Here is a 7,652-nt window from a genome sequence, read left to right as displayed (position 1 = left end):
TCTCTCTCTCTCTCTCTCTCTCTCTCTTCCTTTCAAGGTTGGTCAGGCTCAATCTGATGACCCACATCTCTAGTACAAAAGCCCACCGTAGATTCCAGTTGCATGAAAGGAGGGAGGTTATATACAAGGAAAGGGTAAATACACATATACTCTGAAAAACTTCCCCGCTTCACTAGCAAACCCGGTCTTCTACAACTCGGGAGTTTACAGTGGACTCCAATAGTGGGAGCTGTCCACTGGGGGAACAGTGCTGAAAACTCAGGCCAGATCAGCATAGGGCTCCTAGAGGCAGAGTTGGCTCGCGTTCTTCCTAAGCCCTGCCTGAAAGAGAGGGATAAGGAGGGGAGGGGGTTAATGATATTCAAAAAGGGTTAGTCGTGACTCTGGTAAGAGCCTTAGGGAAAGGGAGATGGGAGGGAAAGTGGGAAGGGAAAAAAGGAGGGGGTTGGAGGAAGAGGTGTTATATTCAAGGATGAGCAGGGACCTTGCTCTCCAGGAACCAAAGCCTGAGCCTGAGTCTCAGTTCAATGGGTAAAGCTATGATGACAGCCTGGGTCTCCATTCGGAGTCCCCTGCTTCTTCCCGCCCCTGTATTTGAAAGATTTGTACCTGACTGTAGTGACTCGCAAAATAAGAGGCTATAGGTTGCTTTATCCAGAGCCTCTTTTCCTCTCATCTCGTTTCCCCCCCCCCAACACACATTTCAAAGTGTTCCCATATTCAGCGGTTCTTGGGTGCGCCTTCGGGTGTGGTTTGTATTATTATTGTTTCCCTTCCCTTTGCGTCCCAGTCATCGCCTCTTGGTGGAATGACTGAATTAGAAGCAAAGTCATAGAGGCTAATGCTTGGCAGTAACCTTGGAGCTAGGCTATGCCTTTGAGAAGGGATGCGAGAGAACTAGTCTGTAAGTTCCCAGATGTTATTAGGGACACCATGCACTCTCCAATGTTAGGGGAGTCAAGGCGAACCGACTATATTACAAATAGCCACAGACACATTTGGTGAACATCTATAGATAGGTGAAGTGGGAGGGAGGCAGAGTGAAAGAAATAGACGAGAGACTGAGCATCACACACAAAGACATTCATTCTGATTAACTCATGGGGAGAGGGAAGAGGGATGGTAAGAAAAAAAATATTCTTAAGCTGTCCTGAAAAAGGGTGTGCAGACGCTGGGAAAAGAGAGAGGTCTGTCTCATAGACCTGCAATGAATGTATGTTGAGGGGTGGTGGTGGAGAATCATTTATAATTTAAAATTTAAGCACATAACACACAAATGCAAGCAGGAGAGATGAGATATCCAGAGGAGCTGGAGCACAAGGTTAAATGGGAATAGCTGCCTATCACTCGCCAGTCAAACCTAGCAATAACCACTGTATTCCAGGGGCTGGGCCCCGTTCCCAGGAGAGCTGAGGGCAAAGGGTCTGCAGTAGTTAGGAGGGGCCAAATTATTTTTTATTTTTAGTTCTGAAGTAACCCTTCCCCTATGCCCAGACCTCCCCACATTATATTAGCATCTTCCTAGTCCTTCATAAGAACAATAATAATACTTAAAGTACATTTAGTCTTGAAGTTTTATCCCAAACTAAAGCTATTCCCAAGACTCCTAGCATAATCCTCAAACTCCCTTATATGTCGTTCTCCTGGGGTCATTCCTCCCCATGTCATTCCATTTCCTCAGCCTTCCTCTCTCCACCCTCCAAACACCTCAGCTTGTGTGGTCCTGTTTGCAAATCCAACCACTTTGGGGAAAAAAAGAGGGAGAGGAAAAGGATATGGATGTGTATGTGGATGGGGGGGGCGGTTTAAAAGTACTCATAACAGTTGGAACATATTACTGTAACACCCTAATCTGTCACTAGGAAGGGGGTAAAAACAGCCATCTGCAAAAATCCTATATTCCCGTCCCCAACCTCTTGGCACGAGTCCCCACCTCCCCCCCCACAACCCGCCCCGAACTGGGCCCTATTAAATAATTCAATGGTGGCAGGGTAATTTTGCTTGGAACCAGCACGGATTCCCAAGTCGTGACTGCAAAAAGTGAGTAATGTCTTTCAGCTGCGTCACGGCTCTAGTCACAGTTCACTCCGAACTGAGAAGGAATCGTGACTTCGCCTGGAGACGTCCCCTACATGGGGAGGGAGGGGAGGGGGGAAACGACAAAAACCAAGAGTGTGGGGGAGATACCTACCCAATGAAAAGCGCTATCAAGAGGGCATTTGCACTCCGCCGATCGCTGTCTCTAGCTCTCCCCTCTATGCCCCGCCAATCTGCCAATCCCCCCTCCCCCTAGTCTCGCTCCCCTCTTTCACTCGGACGAGGCTTCAACAAGTTGGAGAAAGGAGGGAACACAAGGGGTTAAGCAGCAGCAGCTGCAATTGCCAAGATCGTGACCCTCCCACACAGTACAGTAACTTATATACATACCTGGAGGAAGACTTGTTTGCCTTTGGGCTTTACTCTTTGGGGGGAGGGGAGGGGGATTGGTCGGGGTGGGAATGGTGCTACCTCTCCTGATAGCTCCTGTTGCCAGCGGACTCGCCACGGAGGGCGCCAGGAGAAAGGTAAGGAGAAGGTGCTTGATTCATTGGTTGGTTGACTAGCCCGCTGAGTAGAACTTTTTCCCAGGCTCCCTGCACTCTCCAACAGTGGCTAAGCAGGCTGCCCGACTCTCGAGCCCCCCTCGAACGGGGCGGTCCAGACGCTCTATGTGTGTGGGTGCATGTGCGCGCCTGAATGTGTGTATATGTGTGCAGCCGTCCTCCAGAAGAGGGGATAGGATGGAATGGGATGGGGTGGGAGGGTGGGTGGGTCTCAGGGCTAGAGGATGTGGAGCTTGCTAGGGTTGAGGCAATGGATGCGAGGAAGGTTGGAAATGGGGCGGGGGGAGGTGCGGAATGATAGAGGCACTTTGGTGGTATTGACTGCCCTATATCGTCCCCTAGACCTGTGCCTTATGTATGTGGGTGCCTGCTAGGTCTGGCGGGAGCGCGTCGCTTCCAGTGTGGTGTTGGACAAATATAGAAACTTTTCCCCCCAACTTCTTGAAATTCTTTCGTCTCACTCAGGTTGCGATTCCTTCTCCTGAATCACCAGATAGGGATGGTCTCTTCCCCCTAGCGCACCAGTAGAGATGTGTAGGGGAATATGGGGGAGGGGAAAACAAAGGAACTGGAACTCTAGTGCAAAAAGTAAAACCATTACTTGGAACTTTTGGAAGAACTGGAGAAAATCCTAGCTTTCTCTGAGCCCTCCATCTTCCTTTCCCCTGACTCCTTTCTCCTCCCATCTCTCCCTCCTTCTCCCCCCTCCCCTTGAGAAGGATGCAGAAGCATCCATTTGGTGGGCATTGTGGATGATCCTGGAGAACTCTCCCTTTGCAGGTTCCCTTCACCTTTTACCAAATAGAAAATATGTTGCCTGGGGCTAGGTAGGGGCCCTCCCTAAGCTGTTGGAATGAAACACCAAAGAGGAGAACTGAGTGATGAACACTCTATCTCCACTGGGGTCCATGAGGGTGGGGGAGAAGGGGAGCTTCTCTTTTGGTATCAGGTATTTGTAACTTGGGGGGAAAGGAGGCTCCTCATTTTCTGGCAATAGGTTGAATAGCGTGGAGTTCGTGTTTATTTTATTTCCATCCTTGATTATCTCTTCATCTAGATGATCTGCTTTGGGTCCCTTTGGGATAAGGTCTCTCGCTTGATTCAGCCTCCTTTCTCCCCCCTTCCCTTTTTCTGAGGCTGGGGGGGGGGCTGTCGGTCTGACCAACTCGATCGCCTGGCAACAACAATATTTTAACGTGTCTGGGTTTTGTTGAATAATTAGAAATGGAAATGTTTTTCTCCTCCCCCCACCCTTTGGGGGAAAAAAAAAAGAAATGTGAGGTCTCTCCTGATTGGTGGGTGACGATTTTAGTCCGCACCAATGAGCTGGCTGCTTGGGCTCTATTTATTTAGAGCTCTCCGGGAGAGTTCTCTCTTTACGCAGCGCCAGTAGTCGTGGTTGGAACCTCAGCTTGGGAGCAAGAAGAAGTTGCGGAGGGTGGGGTGGGGGGTGGGGGGAGGTTGGGAAGAAAACCGAATTGTACTTGTCTTCCGAGTACCCAGATCTTGGGGCTCGGGGCTCCCGGTCCCCCTATGGGGGACTGAGAGTTGACTGGAAAAGAGGGAAGAATTTGGGTGAGAGGGGCGACGGAGAGTAGGGCGAAGGCTGAGCTCGGGGACCCCTTGCCCCGCTATTTCCCTTCTCTTTCCCCGCACATACACCTTTCTCCCGGCTGAGATGAGCAGAGTTGAGTAAGATTGCCGACGGTCTGGAGAAGGGGACGCGCCGTAAGAAAGAAGGGAGGGAGAGAGACAGGTGTGAGGAGCCCTGGGAGGGACTGGGGGGCTCGGGTGTGACCGGGAGACCAACCCCGTTCCCCTCAAGGTTTCGGCGAGTTCCTGTCGTGGAGGCTGGGCGGCGGACCGAAGGAAGACGACGAGAGACTTTGTCCTTCGCGAATCTTTTTGCGGTCTGGGCTTGCTGTATATAACTATGTAGCCGGGAAGCCCTTACCCCAAAAAGCATTCGAGGAGGACACAATCGCCGAGGAATCATCGCGACCCGCCAGCGAGCCACAGCCGACGCCCCGGACTCGGCATTCCAGAAGCTCGACTTCCCTCGAGCCGAGCCTCCCCCAGTGCGCGCCCCCCCTCCCATACACATAGCCCCAGCCCCAGCCTCTTTCCACCCCCCGAGTTCCCAAGGTCGCAGCCCTAGGGAAAAGCAGCCTTCCCCAGCCATCCTGTCCAGTCCGGTCCCCAGCGGCAGCCATTCGCGGTCTGCCTTCCGTTTTCCCCCCCGAACTTTTTAATCGACTTTGCAGAACTGGGGGAATCGGTGCGGACGCCAGTGAGAGTGTTTGTGTTTTCGGGGGAATGAGGGAAAACCAAAAATACAATAAAAGTTTACAAAAATCTCCCCCTAAGCTCCCCAGCACACACCCTACCCCCCCCCCCAACCCTAGCTGCGGAAAACCAGTCCAGTCCGAGGGCACCTCGAAGAGGAATGACTTCGAGGCACGTTAGCATCATTTTTCCTAGGGCTACCAGCTTCCCAAATGGGTCCTGGGGAAAGAAATCAGTCTGGGTGGGGTAGGCCTCTATGCTATTGGGGGAGGGGGACACATTAGAGATACCCATACCCGAAATCAGGCTGGGGAAGGACAGCGACGGGTTGGGGAGACTCGGAAAACGAGGGAGACTAAGGTGTCCAAAGCGCCACCAGTTTCCCCGAGTCTTTCCTTCCTCCTCTCCTCTCCTTGCTTCCAACATGATTTGGGGCGCCTTGATCCAGCTGGTCCCCCTAAGTATCCCCTGTCCTCAAAACAAGAGAGCCCGAAATATGTGAAAAAGCCCGAAACTGCGGGGGGGAGGGTACCTATGAGAAGCTGATCTTGAGAAATGCGGTTTGCAAAGGGGGTTCAGCAGCAGCAGCAGTAGTAGCTGCAGCCCCAGCCCCGCTGCGCGCCTAGCCCGGATAAGGGTAACTGCGGCAAGCTTGGGGCCCTTACTCTAGTCCCCCGCCCCTTACCCAGCTTTGCAGGGAGTCCTGACCATTTCAATCACTAGTCCCCAGAGTCAGGCCACTTTCCTAATCTGTTTTCCAGAGACAACGGCGGGCTACCCGTCGTGACTGCAGCAGTAGGACCCCCCCCTCCCCGACAGACATGTACGTCCATAGGGATGTGGACCTGGGCATAAGAATCAGTTTGAGAAACCCAGAGTCGAGGGCACGTTGCCTAGAGGGCTTTACTTGATCCGGGAGGGCCTGGATTTTGCCCGTCTTTCCAAACACCAGAGAGGTCTCCCCCTTCTCTCAGGCTTGTGCCCCCACCCTGGCCATTCCCTCCCCTTAATATTCCCCATTTCGAGCCGGAGGAGGAGTGCGGAGCCCCGGGGCTGCAGCACTGCGCCAACCTCCCCCCAGCTCAGTCTAGAAGCAGGCTCCCGAGCACCGCTGTGCGAGAAATCCAGACTCTGGGGCCAAAAAGGCATCTCCCTCCCGAGATAAAAAATATTTCCCTTCTCCTAATGCACCTTTGAGGAGAGTAAAAGGGTCCCTAAGATTCGACTGTAGAACTAGGTCAAAAGCAAAAGCCCTGGTGGGGTTTCTCTCCCCGCAACTAGGCTGGGGCCGTCAGAGAAGCGAAGGCTTTGGTTAAACAGAGGTGAAGGGGTCATATTCTGCAAAAAAAATAGCCCGACCTGGTCCGAGTGTTTCCCCTGTTTATAATGCTGCTCCAGTCCCTCTCCCCACCTCATGGACACCCTCCTTCTATCCAGGCGTCCGAAGGAGCCATCTAGCCCGGAGGGTTGCGGGGAGACTAAGACTGAGAACTTGGAAAGAGAGCTGGAGCAACAGGAGGAAAGGAGAGCCGGGCTCTCTCGGCTTCTCCCCCCCCCCCTTACAGCTCCTCCTGCCCCAGGGGGATTCAAGGGTGGGAATGGGGAGCCAGGGCTCGGGTGAGGCCGTGGAGATCCCAGGCATCGTGCTGCACCCAAAAGAGTCCCTGCGTTTGCCAGACAACTGTTGCTGCCTTGCTGAGAGGCTGCTTGGCGGCTGGTGGAAGGGGGAGAAAGGCTGGCTTTTCCTGTCCCCTGGCTGGGGAGGGATGTGAAAACAGGACGAGAGGAGGTACAGCTCTCCCTGTGCTGGGAGAAGAGAATAAAGTCTCCTCAACTCTCACCCTTCTCAAAGAATAGCAAAGTCAAAGCAGTTTACTTTTTGGTCTTCTCGTGGGTACATTCCTCCGAGAACATTTTGTTTGAGCTCAGACCTCTCCCCGCTCCCTCCACTTTTGTAAAGGAAAGTGTAAAGGGGGGGAGGGCAGGAAGAGGGAGGACAGATGAGATCTCTGTGAACCCTAAAATGAGTCAACCCCCCCCTCAAAACCAAGCCACGGTGCCAGTACATAAGGCCTGACTGACTGCGTCCAGGCTTCTTCTGCAGCTTAAACCAAGAACTGCGATCTTGGCGCTGGCGCTCTCTCCCCGGCTCCTACCAGCCCCTGATCTCCTCGTTCCGGGGGGGCCAGGGTCTGAGTAGCCTATGAACTCGGGTGGGCTTCCCCAGATGGCCCACTTTCCCAGCCTTTCGGTGTATAAACACACACAAACATACGCAAAGCAGTGGAGCAAAGCAGGCAGCCCTAGGAAGCTGCCTAGGGCGCAGAGAGAGAAGGGAGCGAGGAGCTCGAGAGTTTCTTTTGCAACCCCTTCCCCTTAAATTGTTGGGAGACAGGTGTCACCTCTGATGCTGCCGGTTCCCTGCTTCTCCCCATCTCCTGCTCAATTTTGGCCAGGAAACAGCTACTCCGTACACTCTGGCTGGTCATGCCGTCGTGGGGCTGGAATTACCCCCGGGCCTTTTCTCCTCCACTAACCCCTCCCTGGAGCCGCTAGATACATTGATTCCTCCAGGCCCCTCGATTATCTGTGCGCTTCCTCCTACTTCCCGGGGTACCCCAGCTTTGGGAAGAGACAAGGCCAAATTGGAAAGTTTAAATGCAGATAGATGGGCACGGTACATCGAGGTTCCATCTCCCTTTCCACCAAATCCCTGAGGACTCCAGAACCACTCCAGAACCCCCTCCCTGTAGGAAACTGAGA

This window comes from Vombatus ursinus, unplaced genomic scaffold (assembly GCF_900497805.2).
Source record: "Vombatus ursinus unplaced genomic scaffold, bare-nosed wombat genome assembly UNPS02014822.1, whole genome shotgun sequence".
Lineage (NCBI taxonomy): Eukaryota > Metazoa > Chordata > Mammalia > Diprotodontia > Vombatidae > Vombatus > Vombatus ursinus.
This window is presented reverse-complemented; position numbering follows the sequence as displayed.